We start from the raw sequence: 26152 nt of genomic DNA on the forward strand, positions 1-26152 counted from the left end.
TAATATCAATTTTTGATTTTTTTGCGAAGATTCCCTTTAAGATCGGGTGGATAATATTTCTAGTCAAGAACGACCAAGTAAAAAACCTATCAGTAGTATTGACAAAACGCTTGATAAACATACGGAGTATGTATCAGCATATACATTTGATGCTTTCATGGAAAGACATGACAATCAGTTGAGATTAATAACTGCTAGTCTGCAAAGTTTGAGTGAAAGTTTCAATTATTACGAGGAGGAGTGCGATTATTAAGAAGAATTGAAATCGAACGTTACATCAGCGGATACACTTAAACGACACTTAGATAGACAGGTCAGTCTGGTTTTAGCATTTAAGACACCGCGTATTGATCAGATTGATTTATCTATTCCTCGATCCGAGACTGCACGTGGTAGTTCCGCTGAGACATCACGTGGGTCAGACAGTTTTGGACGTTCCAAGGATATGAAACTACATACAATTCAACGAGTGTTATTCAAGGGTTTAACACCTTTGGTGATTTTAGTTAACAAACTAGTAAGTGGTACAGAGGTACCAGACAAGAAAGAACTATCACGAAACATGTTAGACTCTATAGCTTTGCTAGTCTCTAGCAGTTACAGTCTATCTCAATATCGGCGAACAAACCTTAAACAGTACTTAAAAGATGATTATCACTTTGTACACCAAAAACTAAATTAACTGACCAATTGTTTGGTGATGATGTAGTTAACAAAATGAAAAACCTTACAGAAGGAAAGAAGATGGCTGTTATGGTTGCACAAAAGCCACAATTTTCTAACCCCTCTTCCACTAGAGGTTTTGGTTCTGGAGGGTTAAGAGGTTTTAGTCGTGGTCGTGGAGGCACTTCCAGGCGAGTAGGCAGACGTTTTTTTAGGAAAAGGCCTCCGGGGCTTTGCCAGATCAAACAGTCCCAGGGGAAAAAAGTAGTTCAGGTTAGGGATAGAACTTATAAACTAATTGCTGGGAGAATTAAACATTTTCCAAAAAAATAAGACTTTTGACGAGTGATAATTTTGTGCTTAATACTGTACGAAATTATAATTTAGAATTCACAATGATACTTTTGCAACAAAGTTATAAGAAGACTAGACTTAAGGAGGCTCGAGGGTATAAAAATTTCAGAAAAAAATTAAACATTCGTTTTTCATTACAAATTTTATTTATTACCTTTTGTAGTTGTTACTTTATCATATGATACAAAAAACATTCAAAACAATAAATTCGTGTTTGCCACAGATGACTTTTAAAATGTAAACATCATTGAAAAAGTTCAAAATTATCTCCCTTTGGTGGAAAAATGCCATTTTTTGGCTTTAACATTGAAATATCTCTTTTAACTCATCGGTGACCTATATTTTTTAATATAATTTTGATATATGCTGTACTTAAACTAAATTATTGTAAAATTTGAGCGATTTCTGTAATAAATTTCTTTTTTTATTTCGATATTACCTTTATTTCTCCTATTAATTCAACAGAAAAACACCACTTTTATGCTTCTTTCGAAGGCAGATTGTGAGCGCAAATGAACGGTGACCCCATTTTTTTATTATATTTTTCTAATAACGATAACATAAAGTTCATTTGCAGAAAAATATAGAGAAATCCTATATAAATGATTTAGACCCGCGAACCCCCTTAACATAAGTGATTCTGCTGCCTTAGACATCGAAATTTCTAAGCTTTTAGAAAAAGCAGCTTTGGAAAAAACTAATCACTCTAATGGAGAATTTATTTCTGTGTTTTTACGTCCGACAAAAGATGGTGGTAAACGAGTGATTTTAAATTTAAGTAGTTTAAATGAATATATTGAATACAACCATTTCAAAATGGAGAGACTAAAATCTGCCATGAGACTCATGACTCAGAATTGTTTTATGGGATCTATTGACCTCCGCGATGCTTATTACTCTGTTAGTGCAGCTCTGGAATCAAGAAAATATTTACGCTTTATCTGGAGATATACCTTATATCAGTTTACTGCTTTACCTAACGGATATGTAGCTGCTCCAAGAGTATTTACAAAGTTACTTAGACCTATTTGTGCTAAGCTCCGAATTGAAGGTTTTATTTCGGTTGCTTATATTTATGATTCTTACTTGTAAGGCTCTACTTTTGAGGAGTGTCTGGATAATATTAATAGTACAAACAATTTATTCTCTGACTTAGGATTTATTGTACATCCTGTTAAATCTGTTTTTATTCCTAAACAACAAATAGTGTTTCTAGGATTTTTTTGATGTGTGATATGACAATATCTTTAACGGAAGATAAAATAGAAAATTTTTTGAATTCTGTGAAAAAATTTCAATCAGGACATAAGTATACTATTAGAAATGTAGCAGAATTGGTTGGATTTTTAAATTCCGTTTGTGTTGCAGTCCCACTAGGGAGGTTATTTACTAAAGTTATTGAGATAAATAAGGCTTCAATCCAAACAAAGGTGATTTTAATGCAGTTATGCGTTTATCATCTGCAGCTATAGAGGACATTGATTGGTGGCGTGTTAATATAAGTAATAGTTCTGCTCCTGCACAAAGAGGAACTCCTTCTGTTACGTTAACGACATATGCTTTTTTAGTTGGATGGGGGGCAGAATGCCTAGGTTTATCTACCGGTTGACAATGGTCAGAGGAGAAGATGAATTTTAGTAACAATATTAACTATTTGGAATTACAAGCTGTATTTTTGGGAAAGAAAAGTTTTTTGAATAATATGGCTGGACATAATTTGACAATTTTATCAGACAATTTTAAAACTGTAGCTTACATAAATAATATGGGTGGAACTAAATCAGAAATTTGTAATTTTAAAGGAAGGGCAATTTGGTTATTAGCAGATAAGAATAATATCTGGCTATAAGAAGTTCATATTCCCGGTGTTGACAATATTATTGCAGACAAAGAAAGTAGGCTGAAAAGAGATGAAACTGAATGGATGCTTAATAGAAATACATTTCATAAAATAGGATATACTATGGATATAGATCTATTTACATCAAGACTTAACCATCAGGTTGATACTTTTGTCAGTTGGAAAGCTGACCCTTTAGCTACTCATATAGGTGCCTTTTCTTTATCTTGGACCAAGTTTCATATTTATGCTTTTCAACCTTTCAATATATTAGACAAAGTGTGTCAGAAGGTGTTAGCGGACAAAGCAGAGGGAGTAGTTATAGCGTCTCTCTGGACCTCGAAGAGCTGGTTTTTTCAGCTCATGAGACTGTGTGTAGTTCCACCGTTATTGATAAAACCTGCAAAAACTCTATTACAATTACCACACAACCTTCAATTACATCATCCAATAGAACGATGTCTGTCACTCCTGGTATGCAGGGTATCCGGAAAGATTTTGAAGACCAAGGGCTTTCCGAAAGAGCCATTTCAATTATTATGAACTCTTGGCGAGATTCTACAGCTAAGCAATATACACCCCATATTGTGCGTTGGTTTAATTTTGCTAAAGATAAGGATATTGATCTATTTCAACCTACTACTGCTTATGTTTTGGATTTTTTGGCAGATTATTTTCAATATGCAGGTTATAGTGCTCTTAATACCGCTCGTTCTGATTTGTCAAGTTTTATATCTGTAAATAAGGTTCATGTAGGAAAACATACTTTAGTTATTCGTTTTATGAAAGGGGCTTTGAATATGAAGCCTTCTTTACCGCGTTATATTATAACTTGGGATGTAAATATTGTGCTTACATTTTTGAAAGACTTACCTAGTTTAGATACTATCAGTTAAAAGTTTTTGACTTATTAGCTGGTTATGTTAACTGCTTTAGTTACTGGGCAACGCTGCCAAACTCTTAAATTTTTAGATTTGAATTATAATGATGTGGTTGGTGATAGCGTTTGTTTTCGAATAATGAATTTATTGAAACAATCTAAGCCTGGAGTACATCTTAATGCTGTAGATCCTAAGAAATACAGAGACTCAGATTGATGTGTTGTTAGAACTCTTGAAGTCTACATTCACAGAACTGCTCATTTAAGGGGTGATCATACCCAATTATTTACAACTCATTATAAACCATTCAAACCAGTTGCTTGTGCAACCATTGCAAGATTGATTTAAACAGTTCTTAAGTTAATTGGTATTGATACAGACATGTTTAAAGCGCACAGTACAAGGGCAGCTTCAACTAGTGCAGCTTTCCCGGCTGGTATGCCTATCAATGATATTCTAAAAGCAGCAGGCTGGAGTAATGAAAGTGTGTTTGGGAGATTTTACCAGAAAAAGATAGCACCTTCCATTTATTTGGGAGATACTATAATACATTAAATTGAGGTAAACTATGCAATTTTTGTTAATTCTATTTAGTTGCTGAATAAAGTGCTCTGGATTTTACTTTCAACATCTCACGTGGTCCCACTGTCACCTTGCATTGTAAGGTAATTGTTAGTTAACCGATACTTACCTGTAAGTTGAAGGTTGACTTAGATTTACTGAAATGCAAGGTGACATTAAGTGGGACCAAGTGCCCTCCCTACCCTATCCCTTTGGTGTTAAAAATCCATTGCACTCTTTAAAGGCTGATGATTTCCGGGGATTGGTTATAATCTTACTTGGTCCCACTTAATGTCACCTTGCATTTCAGGAAATCTAAGTCAACCTTCATCTTACAGGTAAGTATCGGTTAACTAACAATTTCACACAATTTTTTATTATTAAAAAAAAAATCAGCTAGGATTAACAGTGATCACATGTCCTTAAACTTTCATTTAATTCAAGAATCACCCCAAAACTTTTAAGACAAGAGTGCACACACTAAAATGTCTCGCCTTCTTTAATAATCATTGATATTATGTTGATAGTCCTAAGTATAAAGCCATATCACAACTGTCACATAAACGTTACATTAACCAAGATAACTAAACAAAGACCAATGAACCATGAAAATGAGGTCAAGGTCAGATGAACCATGCCAGGCTGACATGTACAGCTAACAATGCTTCCATAAAACAAATATAGTTGACCTAATACTTATAGTTTAAGAAAAATAGACTAAAACACAAAAACTTAACACTGAGCAATGAACCGTGAAAATGAGGTCAAGGTCAAATAAAACCTGCGCGACTAATATATAAATCATAAAATATTTCCATGCACTAAATATAGACGACCTATGGCATATAGTATCAGATAAAAAGACCAAAACTGAAAAACTTAACTTTGACAACTGAACCATGAAAATGAGGTCAAGGTCAAATGACATCTGTCCACTAGACATGTTCACCTTACAATCATTCCATACAACAAATATAGTAGACCTATTGCATAAAGTATGAGAAAAACAGACCAAAACACAAAAACTTAACTATAACCACTGAACCATGAAAATGAGGTCAAGGTCAGATGACACCTGCCAGTTGGTCATGTACCAGTCCTTCCATACACCGAATATACTAGCCCTATTGCTTATAGTATCTGAGATATGGACTTGACCACCAAAACTTAACCTTGTTCGCTGAGCCATTAAATGAGGTCGAGGTCAAGTGAAAACTGTCTGACGGGTATGAGGACCTTGTTAGGTACGCACATACCAAATATAGTTATCCTGTTACTTATAATAAAAGAGAATTCAACATTACAAAAAATCTGAACTTTTTTTTCAAGTGGTCACTGAACCATGAAAATGAGGTCAAGGACATTGGACATGTGACTGACGGAAACTTCGTAACATGAGGCATCTATTTACAAAGTATGAAGCATCTAGGTCTTCCACCTTCTAAGATATAAAGCTTTTAAGAAGTGAGCTAACACCGCCGCCGCCGCCGCCGGATCACTATCCCTATGTCGAGCTTTCTGCAACAAAAGTTGCAGGCTCGACAAAAATCAAAAGTGAGAAATAAGTTGTTTTAGTTATTAGATAAAGGATAATGGTTTTTTTTTTTTAACTTTTATTTGCGTTTGATATTTCTATTAAGATGTAACTATACAATTAAAAGTAAACATACCCTAGTCTGTCTGATTTCCTCTGTATAATTTTGCAGGCGATTGGTATTCTGTCAAAAAAATAAATGTTTTAATATGTAGAACAAGCAAGTAATTAACATGTTGACATAAGTGTGTACACTTATATAGGTGAAGTGTTTACATTAAAATCTGCAACAAGAGTTACAACAATCAATAACTAAATTGGTGGAAAGAAGGACAACTAATTTTAACATACATGTTTTAAATACAGTAAAGTGTGATGAGTATAATTGTTCCCCTCCAACCAATTATAACAATGGTTAATAAACAAAATCAGCAGAGTCTTAATAATGACGTATACATCAGATGTTTATTTTTGCTATTTATTTTGACTTTATGTTTAGATTTTTTTAATTATGTTTTTTTATAAAAAAAAAAAAAAAACTAAGTCAAATAATTATAATTGTTAAACAGGATGGTTATCATAGTGTTAAACAGGTTTGAACTGTCCAATGATCAAAACTATGACCTCTATTTGCAAGATATCAAGAGACGACAGAACAAGAATACAGAAAAAGACACCATGTACAAGCTTTGTGGGAATGTATAAAAAGAAACGTCAATCAGGTACTTATATTGGAAATGAGAAAGGCTTGTGGAGAACTGTTACAAAATTTTCATTGTGTCCACTAATTGAAATATGTTTATCTTTACCTTTAAACGCTTGCCTTTCTCCCTGAACTCTTTCATTGTAGTTGTGCAGTTCACCAACTGCTGTAGAACAAATCGCACAGGTCGCTCTTCTTTGATGCGAACAAATGACTGGAACAGCCCTTCTATCAGTTGAGTTGTCTTAAACAAGGAACTCACCATCCCTTAGGTCATACTATCGTCTAACTCGCTGACAATCTCAAAACAAGACTGTGGCAGTGTGACTACGTACAATCGCTCTCTGAAGGTCCCTTCAAACTACTTTCCTATAAAAATATAAAGAAAATTTAATTTCTTTTGTAAATCTTAACCTTTTTTTATTGATAAAAAGGATTACTTACTTTCTATAATAAATATCATTTCAATCATTCACTTTTTTAACTAAAAAATAACTAAATATGTGATGTTTTGTTGTTTTCAAATTGCCAAGTTATGAGAAACCTGTTTTGAACAAGAACAAAAAGTAAAATTTTGTTTTTTTCTTGAACTATTATATCATGTATAAATGGTATATATGAAGCAACTTTGTTAATAAAATTTATTTAATAATGATCAAATAATTATTATGTAGATAAGTAGTTTGGTACTTAGATGGCAAATTGTGCCAAGAAATATATTCTTTGCATGATTAAAATTTATCAATATTCATGTATCAAGGCTTATGAACAACATAAATAATACAAAAATATTATACTATATCAGTTTTCATTACAATCCTGGGACTAATATTGCATATGTTCATGCTGTTAATAGGGAACAGTTTAAATACAAGCATCAAAAATTGTTTATATTGTTAATTTTGGTTTACAGACTCCCTCACAATTATCATTAGATTTGATTTTTTCACTAGGAATACAATTTACATTGCAACCAGTTTACCTACACTTTATACATGATTTATATCAGTTTTTGTCGAAATCCTTTTACAAAAAAATATCTTAATAGGTGATTAAAAAAGAAAATCCGTTAACTACATGTACTTACAGTGCTGTTAAACATAAAGGGGCACTAGATACGAGATATTTATATATACAAAAAATCTAAAAAAAAATGTTCAATAATTAATGAAAGTGAAATAGTGAAAAAACAATTCACTTTTAGCAGCCAGTATGGTTCAATTTTCTCAAAAATAAACAAAGAAACATTGAGAATGTATTATTCCCTTGCAAGTGAATAATTCAACCTCACTAAATCAGTATTCCTGTGAACTTTAATTCGACCCCTTAGCTAAAGATTGATAACACGTGTTTTGCGTATGTATAGTTATTTAAAGGAAAAACAAGTCAACATTGAAAGTAAAACAATGGTGTATCAGTCAATTGACGAATTCGATCTACATAAAAATATTCTTATACAGGTAAAAACGATGATTAACATATATTTTAATCAGACCTAGAAAAATTAATTACACGAGTTCGGTTTATCTACTTATATCTTTATTTATGTTTATATCACTTATATGGTCATCGGTGGTATTCGGAGAGCAACTAAATGGTTAATTAGATGGCGTCTAGACTATTTAACACACTAAACGAAGCTACATTTTCTAAAACCACATGCCCTGTTAATTGTTTATTTTAGACTTCTTATAATTTGGATAAATGTTTTACATTTTACATAGTTATTCATCAAATATTGGAATTTGAGTCAAATCAGTTAACATGAATTTGACAGCTAGTGCCCCTGTTATGCTTATATACAGTTGTTTTTACCTAAAAGAAAATTCACAGAGGTTTTAATTAAATAATAGTTTTTTTTTATGAAAATAAATTCTTTTAAGTGGTTTATATCTTTAGATTATATAGTGATATTGTATAAGATTTACATGTTAGCAAGAATGAGTTTATCTAATTTAAACTAAGAGATAATTAACAATGCAGAATGACAGTTGTCTTTAATTAAGGAAAGGGCCTTTCAGGGATTTGACCATATGATACATTGAAAAGTATGACAAATGCATGGTATCAAATTTCATTTAACATATATCTTTGGTGTAAATCTAAATATATACAGCATATATATGTAGGACTCAAATCTTTTGCGGGTTCCAGATCTATGGCAGATTCCAATGCTATGGTAAGTGTGACGTAACAAACGCTTAACAACTCAAATCTATCGTAGATTTTTGTTTTTTCCCAAATCTAAGGCAGATCTTTGATGTGCGTCACAATTGAATAACGCCATATTATATTTTTTACATCGTCGGCTCCGCTAACGTTGACAGAACACTATTTCAGATATAGGCATTTCCCTCGACAACAATTTGCGGAGAGTCTAAAGCCCTGGTCACAACGAACCCACGACACATTTATGGAGCGTTACGGCAGGAATTTTTGTTTAATCGTGGGTCATCTTGTGATCGTCGTACGACTGTCGCACTATTTTATGAGCATAGTGGCGCTGTCGTGTGTCGTGGGACAAAAATTGGACATGCATCTTTTTTGCTTGTAACTGTATTGTGGCTGTCGTGAGAGTGTCTTACCACAGCCGTGCGACTGTTGCACGATAAACATATTGTTGTGGGTACAAAAATAAACCATTTTAATATTTAACAATTTAACAATCATACGACAATCACACGACTGTCGCAAGCCACTCGTGATACAGTGACACGATTGTCTCACGAATACCAAATTTCGTACTATGCTCGCATAACATAGGTTGTCTGCCGTACGACAGTTGTACGTTCGACGTGCAACATATTTTCGTCCCCGACCCCAGTGACGTCTCCAGTAGTTTCCGAATCTTTATATGCTTTAGCTTATGGTAGTGGGTCCTCCGTCTGGTCAACATCATCCACGTTTACTGCTACCACCTTTCTTTTGTTAATTTTTCTTTTCGGGGGCATCCTGGTTTAAATTCGCGGAACATTTATAATATAAACTAATACGAAAAACATTGTTTACTTGAACCGAACTTATAAAACTGAACAATATTGAAAGCAAACGGCAAATGGCACGCAATAAATTGGGGCCTTCTTTATATACCAGTAGGTCGGAGCCAAACGCGCGAGTGACCCACGACTGTTGTGCGACAGATGTACGACAGTGACACGCCAGTAACACGCGCATTCCATGACAAGAAAACCTGAGAAATAGCCCCAAACAACTCACGATTGTCGTACGACCGACTTGCGACAGTCCCACGACAGTACAACAACAGGTCTTTTTTTCTGTTGTGTACCCATCGTGGACATGTCGTAGCCGATGTGACCACTCGACATACTTTTTTACATTTTGCACGACATTGCCACGACAACTATTTAACGATCTTCCACGAAAAAAAATCGTACGATCTGTTGTGACCGGGGCTTAAAGGAAAATGTGACATATTACCCGGAAGCCGCACGAAGTGTGCTGTACCGACCAAAGCCCGCGATGAACAACGGCACCGCATTTTTCATCGATTTTTTTCGAGAAAGGAATTATAGAAAACATTGTACTGTCTACAGCTGGCAAAGTTTATAAAGTGAAAAATGAAATAACCGGATACCAATTTGATTCAAATCTTCATTAAATAAAAAAAAAAAAGATGCATTAACGAAGAAATAAATAGCATTTGAAAATTGAAACTGTTTATTTTTATTTATCATTTCTGTTTTTATAAAAAAAAAACAACATCGTCTTGTTTGTTAAGGGACTTACTAGGCTAGTTGGTTTAATGAATGGGTTAAACAGGTACCATGCAAAGATTATAAAATGTTATTTTTACGAGGCACATCGTTTCAATCTTGAAGTCTGTATATGAATTCATCATTTACGTTTTATTTTTGCCACCACGATTAGGTTGACCATCATGGAATGTTTATTTCACAAATGTTTATAGACATGCTCCCGTTGTCGTACATGTCGACTTGTTTAAGACAAATCATTGGTCGTATTGGAACTGCTTTATTTTCCATTTGCACAACATTTGCAATAAATTTGGAAACCGTAAACATAAATCCGCCATAGATTAGGAAATTACAAAACTTGCATAGATAAGGGTTGAAAAAAATCTGCCATAGATTTGGGATGGCATGACGTCACATTTGCCAAAGATTAGGAATATGCCAATGGTTTGGAACTCACCATAGATTTGATATGCTAAATACACATTATTATTTAGTAAAAAATTGATCTCCTCAAACACCTACCAATATATTTTTTTAATCTATTTTATTTAATTTTCAATTCCATGATTTGATCTCCTCAAACATCTACCAACATATTTTTTTTTACATTTTATATAATTATTTAGTCCATAATTATATTTCAAATTACCATGAAAACTGTCATAGCATGAGGGCAGCTTAAACTTAACATTGTATTCGGTAACTATAATGCTATATAAATACATGTATACTTTTATGTACAAAAAAAATGAACAAAAAACAAATATGTAACACATCAACATACGACAACCGGTAAATAGTCTAATCCGGTAGGTCACAGTCTCGAAAAGGGAAGGATATTGTAGTTACGACATAAGAAACATATCTGATATTGATGGTACAGATGTTACATCTAAATGTATACTCCCTTCGCCCCCTCTCAAGCAGGTAAAGGCACAAACATGCATTGAAAATAGTGGAATTAATTACTTTTGGAGTGTCAAAAACTCGTTGGAAGTACTTGATAAATTGCATGCATATATTGGTGATTTTGAATCTGTTCAAAGTTTTGATTTTTCTATCCTTTATACCACTTTGCCTTATATTCTTATTAAGAAAAAAATCACATCCCTTATTAACTGGGCATTAAAAAGTCAGAATGCGAGTACATATGTTCAAACTCTTTTAGGCCATTTTTTAGTAGCAAGAAACAAAAGAACTATGTCAATTGGACATGCTTTGGTACTATATATGCGCTTGAATTTTTACTTGATAACATTTGTGTTCGCTTTGGAGTTTCCGTATATCGTCAAGTTATTGGAATTCCAATAGGGACTAACTGTGCACCACTTATTGCGAACCTGTTTTTGTATTGTTATGAGTTACAATTTATAACTAAAATTAGCAAAGACCCATCGAAACAACATTTGATACAAAAATTTAACAATACTTTTAGATATTTGGATGATGTATTGGCTCTCAATAATGACGACTTCAGTATGTATACTAAAGAAATTTATCCTGTTGAACTTACTTTAAATAAAGCTAATACTAACAATGACCATTGCCCTTTCCTCGATCTTGATACCTATATCATTAACGGGAAGCTTAATACAAAAAAATATGATAAAAGAGATGATTTTTCATTTCCTATCGTTAATTATCCATTTTTAGATAGTGACGTTCCTTTGTCACCATCTTATGGTGTTTATATATCTCAACTTGTACGATTCGCTCGTGTATGTAACAACGTATCAGATTTTAGCGAGAGAAATTTATGTATTACTGAAGAATTATTACACCAGGGTTTTAGATATCACAAGCTGGTCAAAACATTTACTAAATTTTATCACCGAAATAATTCGTAAATATAACTCAACATGCAGACATCTTATACGTTCAGGTATTTCACATCCAATCTTTTATGGTAATATTCTTCACAAAGCACAAAAAATGTCAGTATTCACCTCAATAGCTTACAAAATCTTTAAACAGACTTATTAAGAAGGGATATAGTTACAATACTGTTGTCAGGTCATTAAAGATTGCATATTTTGGCTTTAATATAGATTCCCTTATAGGGTCTTTGCATCGGAACTAAACACATTTTTTTAAACAGTTATTGGCATGACACGGGTTATGTTCTTTTCATATATTTTATGATAGTATGATACTAAAACCCTAACGGGAGGGATTGTGCCTGATATTCATATGATGAAGACGTAATCCTTCAATCAGTTTAATTGTGGTCTGGAGCTGGCATGTCATTTAACTGCTAGTAGTCTGTTGTTATTTATGTATTATTGTCATTTTATTTATTTTCTTTTGTTACATCTTTTGACCTCGGACTCGAACTTCTCTTGAACTGAATTTTAATGTGCGTATTGTTATGCGTTTTCTTTTCTACATTGGCTAGAGGTATAGAGGGAGGGTTGAGATCTCATAAACATGTTTAACCCCGCCGCAATTTTGCGCCTGTCCCAAGTCAGGAGCCTCTGTCCTTTGTTAGTCTTGTATGATTTTTAATTTTAGTTTCTTGTGTATAATTCAGAGTTTAATATGACGTCCATTATCACTGTACAAGTATACATATTTTTAGGGGCCAGCTAAAGGACACCTACGGGTGCGGGAATTCTCGTTACATTGAAGACCCATTGGTGGCCTTCGGCTGATGTCTGCTCTATGGTCGGGTTGTTGTCGCTTTGACACATTCCCCAATTTACTTTTTTTCAATTTTATGTAATTCTATTTCTACTTCTACCGAATAATGACCACAATCAACGAAGTAAATATTTTACAATGACTTCGATGCGTATACGGACCCCTCCCCTCCCCCACATTAATGAATACAGATTTGTCTATTTAGCTATACAAGAATTTTAGTTTTTGTACTTTAAACTTTAATTTGCCTAAAGAAAACTATTCTTTCAAGGTTGTAAGGTCCGCTCGCTCCTAATACACTGTCGCATCCTCCAGTTTACGAACACCACAAACGTTCGACTGATATGTCCGTTCGCACCCTACACGTTCGCATCCTATTTGAATTCAAATTTGGAATTTCCAGTTAAATTATTGGATAAATTGAAATATAGCCTGACTTTTATATTATTATTATTTTTTTTAAGGTTAAAAATTATTAAATGTTAATTATGTAACTAGGTATTAATTTGTATCTGCGTGACAGATTATTACCACCCCTGTAAAAACTGAAAACTAGATCTTCTCAATATCAGAATATTACTTTATTTCAACTAATGGAAACAATTTCTATAGCAGTTCTCTTTTAACCAAAACATGATAATCATAAAGATTTATTAAACACCAGAGTGCCACTTTATTTTGTAACAATGACAAAAAACAATGTTTAGCAATAAGCCTACACTCACCTAAATATTTGCATATAGTGAGCTATATACTATGACCGAAACTCAAAGTTAATTGAACATAAAAGTAACAAAATTATTAATAATGTTTAAGTTTATTTATTTATATGTTAAAAGTGCATGCATGTACAAACCTCTGAAAAAGCTACTGTGATTGTAACTGTTTTGGCAGCTGCTGGTTCTTTAACATCTTCTACTAAGTATTTCTTGTTGAAGTCTCTCTGTAAACTTAAGCAGTCTTCATCTGACGAAAACCACCAAAGTTTCTGCTGACTAGTGAGATGCCATTGTAGAGTAGAGTAAATTATCGAACGCAAAATTTAAATGAACCGTAATGTTTATGTTTTTCTGTGTTTAAATAAAAACGAGTCCTTAACCAATCCAAATACTGTAAAAGCACAAATTTTCGTGGGGGATTTAATTTCGTTTATTTCGTGGATAAGAATTATCCACAAAATTAAAACCCCAACGAAAATTTAACTGTAGATTTACATTATTTTATGATCTGACTAAATCTTATTGACATTATATAATTGAAGAACATAAATGCAGACAATGAAATAAATAGGTCAATTGATTAGACATCGATATTCAAAGGTTTTCTTTAGGTCAGATGATAATCCTAATCCTTTGTGTGTATAGTAATTAATAATCACCAAGAACTGTCAATCAATGTCATTTAACAGTCTAATGCGTCTGTAATGCCCTCAGGTTGTAATACATTTATTACACAATCATTGTCCTTGGATAAAACATCAAAGGTGTGTAACAGCCAATTAGCGTGTGCAGGTTACAACACTGGATTAGTGCTCACTGTTACTATGAAATGCAATTATTGATTTTTTCCAACGGCAAAAGTTCACATCAGTTTTATTGAGTATTGTCAATTATAAAGTGACATTTGTATAATTTTTTTCTAAACTTAAAAACCACGAAAATTAATCCCCACGAACTTACTTTTGGATACAAAACCACGAAATTTTAACCCCACGAAAATTAATGTTTATACAGTATCTCAATACTATTCCTAAGACACAACTATCTTTTAACAGCATACATCCACAGAGATGTTGAAATAAGAATGAGTCCTTAATTAATCCAAACATCCAATATAATCACTAAGACAAAATCTTCTATTTTTGTAACAGTATATATAGCTTCAGAGAATCAATGTAAGATCTCATTATCTCTTCATTAAATGCATATTTAGTTTATTTTCATATATTTAAATATTTGAAATAGTCGGTAAATATTACTGTTAGTTTCGTTTTGAACCAAACTATGTAGGCAAGTATCTATTACATTATTCCTTTAATAGTTAAATCATACACGCATGTATACGCATATATTAAAACTGACGTGGAAAGGTAACACCCGGCCACCGAATGCTTCATTTTTGAAGCCTAGGTGGTCGTGTGGTCTAGCGGGACGGCTACAGTGCAGGCGATTTGGTGTCACGATATCTCAGTAGCATGGGTTCAAATCCCGGCGAGGGAAGAACAAAAAATTTGGGAAAGTAAATTTACAGATCTTACATTGTTGGGTTGATGTTTAGACGAGATGTATATATATCCATTGTACTCTTAAATTGTTAAAACCACAAACATGACAAAGATGACAAACTGGACATTGTTAAGAAAAGGAACCCAAACGATTGTGCCAACTGGTTTCCCATCGCACTGAGCACAGGTTCCTATGACATCAAATACATCAACGATGAGATCCAGGGGAAGCTACTGCTCAACAAACACAACGCGAAGATCATCATCGAATCCAACCTGGCGACCCTTAGATTAACGCTGATCCTCGCCAGCAACTATCAAGTAGACTTCAAAATTGCCAATATCATCAACACCGTCTTGGGGTTCGAGCGACAGATTTACACGTTCGATATGACCACAGACGTCTAACAGAAAGGGAACACAATGTGAATATCACCAGCATCAACAACATTCTGGTGAATAGTGATATCATCCATGAAAATTATGTGATTGGTACACAGCAGTCTACCATATACAGCTTCTTTCCCACAGACGATCCTTGCATGAAGATCATTAAAACCCCTATGAATCTAGTTTACTTGCCGAAGACCTTGCGAACCATCAATCGCATGCGAACGTATCTCAGCGGTCAAGACAGTAGGCCCATTGATTTAAGATGTAAACATTTTACCATCTGCTTTCATGTTCCAGAGGTATACATAAATGACTTATTACGAACATGGTTTAAACTTGACAAAAGGTCAAGCTGATACTAGTGCACTGCAACAGGCTGCCTAGAAAGGTAGTCCGGTGTCCATTCGTTTGTACCCCGCCAACTAGCAAGGCGAACTCAATATATGGCTCATCTCTCGGCAGGTGCAATAGATTAACAAGCTTTTCCAGAAAGGTACTGGTGGTATAAATCTGGAATTGAGTAACACCCAAATAAAGCAAAACAAGCAAAAAGTAGGCGAATTCCTACCCAAGTTGGCAGTGCTGGCAATGAGGGCACTTCCCTTGGTAGCTAAGACCATTCTACCTGCCTTGGGTGTTGGAGCCTTGTGCGGTCTCGGTGATGTAGTCGTCAACAAGGCCTTATCGTATGGATTGTACCTGAAACGTGGTGGGTATGTTTGAACCGTGAAACCTAGTGTCAACGGTCTCTACCTGAAACTCTCAAACACCCGGATCACCTATGGTTTTGGACTCTGCTTGAAGCGTGGTCAGCAATTCCACTACGGAGCCGGTCTGATTTTAGGCCCCTCCCCGGTATGCTCCTATAAATAAATGGATGATTTAGATTCTGGATACCGGCAGACCAGAGTTAAATGTATCTGTGTAACTCAACGCGGATATTCATAAGTATCAACGTACCTTGAAGATCTAAAAACGACTCGACAAAGAAGTGTCTATAGCACAGGGTGTGTGTTCAGTAGGCAGTTTGATGTTGACCAGCTTCACCATGGGTTTAGCTTTGACCGGTATACTTATTATAGCCTCTTTTCTCTTAGAATCCCTAGTTTGCGAGAGTGCCACTGCTGTGATGGTACTCAAACTGATCTCACGGTGTTTAATGAAAAAAAAGAAGAAACACCGAGACACCTTGCGACTGACACAGTACACAAAAGCATCAGTCGAACAACGTATCAGTTCTGCTTTGGCTGACGATGAATATATCGATAATGCTTAGTTTGTGAAGATCGTTACCTGCCTCAAAAACATCTACGATGAGAAAAGTCAGCTGCGACAACCACTATCCAGTTTCAGTGAGGAGCTTTCAAAGTGCGCTTCCTAATCCCCCAAAAGGCTTTCCAATGGGAAGAACTATATCGTAAATACCGCACACTTGAAGTTTACTATGTACCGCGTTTTATGTAACGTCACGTCACCTTGACGTGTAACTATGCTTTTTCTTATACATCTGTCAAATAGTCAAGACGTCTTTTATTTCTATCATCCATTTAAGATATTATGGTGCCGTTATCAAAAGGGAAAACGGATACGAAAATAAAAGCCGTTCGAGGTACAGTAACGAAACTCCTGAAGAAATTTGAAGAAATTTAGCAAAGTTCCGAAGAGGATTACGAGGAAATTTCAACATTATTAGAAGTTGTCACTCAGAAGAAAAAAACTTAAGAGAACATCAATGAGAACATCTTGGAGCAAAATTCGGATGAAGATATGCAGTTGAAATACAGGACTCAGATGAGGACATGTTCAATTTAGAATATAGATTATGGCAAATTACAAAAATAGCTAAATCAGTTCAAAATCAATGTTTACCCGCGAATGAATCAATTTCATTGAATTTGAACCCTCATGCCAATAGTTTTTATACCGAAAACACAATCAGTTCCATCTACATTTATTATTCATTCTTCAACATCAGCAAACTAACAATATACACATAGCTCAAATTCACGCTCATCGTCTAGCATAAAAAGCGAGTATCACAAGCTACCAAAGTTAAACCTTCCTATATTTTCCGGGGATATACTAGACTGGCAATCATTTTGGGACTCCTATGAAACCGCGATGTACACAAATCCTACACTGAGTGCGCGTGATGCACAAAAATTTAACTACTTAAAGTCCCTTCTAAAAAGCAAAGCGTTACAAACTATAGCAGATTTTTCCATGACGAACACAAATTATGACAAAGCAATTTCATTACTCCAGGAAGGCAAACTCATAAAATCGTCCAAACCTTCATGCAGGCCTAACTAGATTTACAGGCTACAATTCATACAATTACTAGTCTCCGTAACTACTATGATGTGACAGAAACTGATGTAAGAGGTCTAGAGTCACCCGGGCAGACAGACGATACGTATGGATCACTACTAGTCCCTGTAATTCTAAATAAATCACCCGCAGAGATACGTCAATATTTCGCACGAGAACACAGATCCACAAACTGGACACTACATGATTTACGCAAAGCGCTTATCGAAGAACTAAATATTATGGAAATTACCGGAAAAAGTGGAAAGCTCACTCGCTACCGCTACATTTCTGACCAACGAAAAATCAATTCTAAAATCATCATTCAACAAGCACGAAAGGTCGTATCCGGATAAAAAGATTAAAACAAAGCAATGTGCATTTTGTCACGAAATCGGACACACACCTGTCAACTCCACTTAAGTCACAACCACTAACGCGCGGATGAATATAGTCAAGAGGAAACGACTGTGTTTCAACTGCCTAGGTCACCACAAACTAGCTGTTTGTAAATCAAAAAGTATTTGCCGAAATTGTAACAAACGTCACAATGAGCATATGTAGTAAAGATGAGAAACTGAGGAATCGAGCAAACCGCCAGCCAAAGAAACCGAAAATACGGAATTATATTTTACCCTACAAATGTACTGTTAAAGACAGTTCGAGAAAACAAAGTGCAGACACCAATATTTTGTTAGATGAAGGTACGCAGAGAAGTTTGATTTATTTCAAGCGGAAACGAAGTAGTGCACCTTTCCGATTTCGGAGAACAAAATAGACAGGTAAGACACATGAAATAGGCAATAGTTTATATTCAAACAGATGAAGGCGAAAATATACCACTAAACGGAGTAACTATTCCTGAAATTGCAATGCCACTACAAATTCACGTGAAATCCGTTACTAACATGAGACATTTACGAGGACTGAAATTAGCACATCCTGTATCGGACGATGACATGTTCGAAATTTAAATACTAATCGGAGCAGATTTTTATTGGAGTATAGTTTGAGATGACATTATTAGAGGTGAAAGACCACCACCGTTGAATCCAGGCTTGGATACATCCTATCAGGACCACAATGGCAAGTACATGTACCACAAGAAGGAGCTCTATTCTTAATGTTATCGTATCACACAAGACAGAGGAATTAAACCTAGAGAAATTCTGGGAGATTGAATCGCTTGGAGTTGAAGATAAGACAAAAAATACTGAAAACGACGAATTTCAGAAAATGTACGAAGAAACAGCAATATCTTACAATAATAACAGGTATGTAGACAAACTTCCGTGGAGAGCTGAACATCCACCGCTACCAACAAACAAAGCTGTTGCTTTGAGGAGGACTGAGAGTGTAAACAAACGTTTAGGTAAGGAACCAAACTTACTTTTAAAATACGGAGAAATAATTGATGAGCAAGAAAAACGAGGGTTCATTGAGAGAATTGATAACAAAGAAATCAAACCAAATATCAAGCTGCATTACATACCACATCACCCAGTAAAGAAGGATTCAGTCACGACGCCAATCAGGATCGTATATGATTGTAGTTACAAACAGAAACCAGATAGTGCTACATGTAGCTTGAATGACTGCTTACTGAATGTACCGACTAAATAAATGAGGTCACCGCCATACTACTGAGGCCCCTCATGGGGGGGGGGTCCTAGTAATCACATAATCACCATTTTTTTGCCAATATAATCACATAATCATTAAATATTTGCTTATCTTTAGTAATCAAATAATCATAAACTAAAAATACAGTCCTAGGTAATCAAATAATTATGAAATATTTGGCTTAATAATCAAATAATCATTAAAAAAACGGCCAAGTAATCACATAATCAAAAACCCCATGAGGGCACTCACTGCTCAGATTCCGCTTGAACAAGTATGCAGTATCTATAGACATCGAAAAGGCGTTTCTAAATGTTGGACTAGACATTGAGGACCAGGACGTAACTAGGTTTTTCTGGTTGATTAAACCAACAGACCCAAACAGCGATTAAACAACATACAGATTCAGGTCCGTACTATTTGGTGCTACATGTTCACCATTTATATTGAACGCCGTATAATCAAAGCACTTGAATAACCATCAATTTGATTTCACGGAAAAACTGACCAAAGATTTATATGTAGATCACATTGTATCGACCTTTGAATCAGAAGAAGAACTGTTGAAATACTTTAAACTCGTTCGTAGGTTATTTGCAGATGGAGGATGTAACTTGCGCTCATGTGTCTCGAACAAGTATAAGCAAGCATCGAAAACGTTATGGACAAAGATCAAGTAGTTAAAATCTTAAGATTACGATGGTGAAACACATGGATTCGTTACGCCTAATCTAGATACATCAGAACTAATATCAAAACGCTTAGTACTAAGACAATCACCAAGGATTTATGACCCGCTAGGAATACTAAACCCTATAAATGTCCGCAGTAAAATTTTAATGCAAAACATATGTGAGACAAAATTCAACTGGGACGAATTACTCCCTGACTCAACGATCACAGAATGGGTGAATATCAGAAAGGATGCACAGGAAGCCACAAAGACAGTTGTACCCCGACATTACTTTGAAAGTTCAGACACAAACAACGACAACGTTATACATGTATTAATGGACTCTAGTATGATGGCCTACGAGTAGCACCTCTGAAACAACTGACAATACCCAGATTAGAATTGATGGCTGCCGTCATTGGAAGCAGACTTTTAGCACACATTAGGAACACTTTGCAGATAACCCGTACAGTTTTATGGAGTGATAAACAGATAGTTTTGACCTGTTTAAGTTCAAAGAAAACTTTAAAACCATTCATTTCAAACCGCTTTTAAGAAGAAATTATAGAGCTAACAGAAGAGTTCACTTGGCGATACTGTCCAAGTGAGTCAAATCCTGCTCACTTACTGTGAGGGATGATCGTAGAAAAATTCAACGACAACCGACTTTGCATGCATGGCCCAGATTAGCTCACAGTAGAAGATAATTGGCCAGATTGGAAATAGAACAAAGATGAAGCACACATTTTTATCTACTATTGCGCACCAAGAAATCATAGTAGATACCGTGCAAGCTACACAGAACAAATTTACAATACACATGATACAAGGGATCGAAAATTTAAACGATTTGAATAGATTCAACTAATTTAAGAACATTCTTCGAATAACCGCTTACGTGAGAAGATTTATTACAAACTGTAGAACACGAGCTATACAAACAGGTATGTTAAACACGATCGAAATACAAAACCCATCTATAACGTGGGTACAATACACACAGAAAAGGCATTATTCAGAAATCATTCAAGATTTGCAACCAGGAGAGGGGAAAACACAACCTTGTCAAACTACTCAAATTATACATAGCTAAAGACAAAGTATTTCGCTGCGACGGACGCATTCATAATGCACCTCTTGAAGAATATACAAATTGACACAACTTATCATAATGGACGCACATGTAACTAATTTTCATTCAGGATTATCGAGTACCGTAACATTACTACGCCAAACCTATTGGATATCATCGATACGACAAGTTATCAAGAGCATTATACATAAATGCGTGATCTGCAAGAAAGTTGCTAGTCGATCGTATTCGGCTCCAGATCCACCTCCTATACCTAAAGACCGACTAACAGAAGCACCCCCGTTTACAGTAACCGGGGTAGATTTTACTGGTGCCTTGAATGTTAAAACCACAGATGGACTTACCAGTAAAGTATACATTTGTCTATTTTTTTGCGCAAACACTCGTGCTGTACATTTGGAATTAGTGATGAATTTATCTGAAGAGACATTCATATTAGCGTTTTTCGAAGATTCCCCAGTAGAAAATCATTACCAAAAACTATGATAACAGACAACGGTAAAACATTTATCGCAGCCGCCAAGCAATTGACAAGATCATCATCCGTTATAGAAAATCTGAACAACTTCGGGACTACATGGAAGTTTATACGTACTAAATTATAATACTGGTACCTTTGATGAATAATTATACCAAAAAGAACACCGTGGTATGGAGACTTTGGGAGAGGCTTATAGTACTAACGAAGAACTGTATCAAAAATGTATTAGGGCGATCTTTGATTAAGATTGAACTATCTAAAAAAAAGAACCATTGTTATGGAAGTTACAGCTATACTCAACGACAAACCTTTAACATACGCATCATCCGACCCGTTAGATGAACCGCTCACCCCGTCCCACTTACTTTACGGTCGTAGAACAACATCACTACCTTACCCTACGAATAAGAATTGGATTATTCATGACTAAATGATATTACACATACAACTACGAATAAAATGTTAAAGATGAAATCACAGATTATTCAAAGTTTTTGGTATAAATGGAAACATGAGTATTAAACAGCTCTACGAGAATATCTTCGCAAAATAGGGAACAATAAACAGCTGATCAGCATTGGAGACATGGTACAAATCTATAAAGATTCGCCGAGGATCAAATGGACACTAGTCGTTGTCGAAAACTCAATGTAGGAGGAAACGGACTAGCAAGATCTGCCGTCATACGGACCAAAAATGGACTAACATCGCGTCCAATCACAAAATTGTACCCACTTGAAGTTAGTATGAATAGCGATGATGAAAATGCAGACTGTGCAATTAAAACATGTCGCAAAGCTAAAATGGTTGCCATGGAGAAGATAAAGAAATGGACTAAGGAAATAATACAAAGGCTTTAAATGTGTAAATAGCGAGATTCAATTTAGTTTTTCATGGACTTTAATTCATTTGAGAAATGCTTGACGTTTTCAGTTATTTTACTTTCTTAATGGTCAAATTCAATGTTATTAAGTAATGTTTTGCTAATTTCACTTTTATGCGGCACCAGTATATCGTAAATACCGCACGCTTGACGTTTACTTTGTACCGCGCTTTATGTAACGTCACGTCACCTTGACGTGTTACTTTGCTTTTTTGTCTAATGCATCTATCAAATAGTCAAGACGTCTTTTATTTCTATCATCCACTTTATGATAACCGTATTCCCCTTACAATAGCCTTTAATCATATTATTAGATTCACCAAAACCTTCTATAAACTTAAAGCTTTTAATCGTCAACTCATCAACTTGAATACTCTTTTCCCGCCGTAAAAGTCTCACGCTGTAATATTCTTTTCCCGCTATAAAAAGTCTCACGCCGTTATACTCCTTTCCTGCCATAAAAATGTCACGCTGTAATACTCTATTCCCGCTATAAAAAGTCTCACGCTGTAAGACTCTGTTCCCGCTATAAAAAGTCTCACACCGTTATACTCTTTTCCTGCTGTAAAAAAATGTATTTAAAGTTTGCAGCCGGTTCGTTATTCGATATTCGAAAATCAATATCCAACCGGCTGCTAGCAGTCGGTTGGATATTCCAAATTAGGTTCAAAATCATAAAAAAAAAAAACTTAACCTTAAAAGCATGACTTTCATAGTTAGGAGGACCGATTAGGTACGTAGAAATCGTTTCATGACCTCTTCTAACTGTGGAAAATTCTCGTTGTTCTCTAAAATAAACCCTTTTCTAACTTGCATATTTAGTATATTTGTCTTTATGTAATATAGATTATTGTCAATAAAAGAACTTCAAAGATGTACTTTTATATAGGATATTTCGTAAATAAAAAGCAAAACCGATCACTCTAAAAACATTAAGGAATATAAATAGAAATATTTATGGAAAGCCCACAATAGAAATATAGATATAGTGAAAACCTACCTGAGACTGCTTAAACGAGGATGAGACCCCCAGGTCTTTCTATGTCCGTAAAATTCCACCAAATCATAGACTCAGTATATATAAAGGTTGTATCAGAAGGATTTTGCAGAATAATTTCATTTTCGATATCTACGGAGAGCTTAGCTTGTCAATTTTAAGAGAGATCAGGGTGCTCTCACCATTACCCTGTGCCCTTTGTCCTGACATTTTGACAAATTTTAGCTGATTGTCACTTTGTCTCTTTTTTCAAACAAACTATTAATATTTAGCTGAAGCTAATATATATTAATGTGGGTCTAAACATTGACAAACTTGATCAAAACGACACGAATTTCTGGACACTTAACCGAACCAAGTCAATCGCTTAACTAAACCATATCATTTTCATTTTCAACTTCGTACTTTATTTGGCCTGTTTAACATGTTTGATTCGAGCGTCTCTGATGAGTCTGTGGAATTTGATATTAATCTCATTATGTAGAGCAGTTTTAAGTACTCCTTGCATAGTTGTTAAATCATATTAAATTCGGTATCAAAATGATATTCATTACAAAAGTTTCATATCTTAAATATTGCAAACAGGTAAAAATTATTTGCATTAATATTGATATAAAAACATTCTGTTCGCAGTTTTTTTCTAGAGCTTAGAAGAAAACAACTGTAATACACTTAATCAATTAAATGAAAAAGCTTATCACATGGTGTCTTGTTGTGTCGTCTATATTACAATGTATATTTTGTATTGTATATTTGCCATCCGTAATAATAATCTAAAATGTCGTTTTGGCTGCCATATTCGATAGAAATTCGTACCTCATAGAAAGCACTTTTCGCCAAAACGTCAATGGAGATTACTTTCCCCTGAGGTTACATTTCGATGAAATTGTCATTTATAATACATCATACACGTATCTGAAGAAAGAAGTTATCGACCTGTTGAACGTTTAGTTTATTTTCAAAATTGGTTATGTTATCCATTAACGGAGACAGGTATGATCACTATGGTAATATGTACTAAACTTTCTAAAATTAAGAATATAGATATTAAGAAAAAAATTAAAATCTCAGTTATAAGTATTTCAAGCTACGGGTATATAACTCGAAGTCGTTAGTTTTGCTTTGTTACGGTGCGACAAATCAGAGTCATAAAATGGGTTATGACCAGAGAACCGGTGAAAACCGAACATTGGTATTGCAAAAAATATTCTAATCATTTTTAGTTCGTTTTTGTGTGTATTACATTTTAATGTTGTGTCGTCATTTTCTTGTATTTAATGCGTTTCCCTCGGTTTCGGTTTTATGACCTAGATTTGGTTTTTTTCTATCGATTTATGAGTTTTGAACATCGGTATACTAGTGTTGCCTTTATTTAGCTTCTGTTATCATCTACTTGTACATTTACGTAACCATAAAAGAGAAATAAAAAATGTTCTTTATTTTGACTTTTGCTTGTTACTGCATATTGTCACAACTTTTTTAAAGATGATTAAGATAAGAGCTTGTGCAAAAGTTCTACTGTATTTCATTCAACCGGACGTATCAATTTATCTTACAGTATACAGAAACCATATACTTTGAAGTCAGTATCAAATTTGTACACTACGTTAAGTCAGGTGTTACTGTAAAATTATTCATAATTCTTCGAACTTTTCTTCATGAATATTATCATGATAAAAACCAGTAAATATGATATTTTTGTACACAAAATTATGCAACTAAAATGCTGAAAACCGTTTTCCGTCGGGGCGCTTCGCCCCCTCCCCCTGAACCCCTACCAGGGCTCTGCCCTGCATCTGCAGGGGGCCTTAAGCGGCCCCAGACGCCCTGCCAATTTGTGCCTACAGATGATTTGATACCTAGCTACGCACCTGGTATGAAAGTAGCAAATTTTATTATGCCTCAGTTATCATTTCTATATAAAATAAGTACACAATATTTTCACTACTTTTCAAATTACAAGCATTGAACTATTGGACCTGGTTGAAACTATTTGACCGCAAGTGTCATTATATTTCGCAGAATTTTAAATGCAGCTACGCGATTGGATGATTTTGAAAATAATGCCGGAGTAATGACGTCGTTTTTTACCCATTGTATCTAGTATAGCCAGGGTTGACATCAGTGCAAGACGTAGCCTTAGCAATTGAACATATCTATGAAGTATACGTTATGGTTTGTTTTCGTCTTTTCAATATTAAGATTGTTGATTCATCACCGCCATTTATTGTCTGTTGTCTTTTTCGATATAATAAAACACTTACTGTTTGGATATTCGTAGAATAGGATGTTTATTGTCTCTCGGAAGCAACTATTGCCCTTGGCTACGCCTCAGGCCAATAGTTGCACCTAAGGACAATAAATAGAACCTACTATTCCACTCATACCCAGTCGATAAGTATACAATATTTATTTTAATTAAGACAGAAGAATATACATAGAAGCCCTATACATTTTATATCGAAATGACGAAACCTATAGCTCCGGTTACCTTAACAGAAAGCGCGAACGAACGCCTAACAAATAACTTTTTTCAATCCTTTCATGTATCCGTTAATTGTTCGTTATACATCTGTTTAAGGT

The sequence above is a fragment of the Mytilus galloprovincialis genome, chromosome 5 (genome assembly GCF_965363235.1).
Source record: "Mytilus galloprovincialis chromosome 5, xbMytGall1.hap1.1, whole genome shotgun sequence".
NCBI lineage: Eukaryota > Metazoa > Mollusca > Bivalvia > Mytilida > Mytilidae > Mytilus > Mytilus galloprovincialis.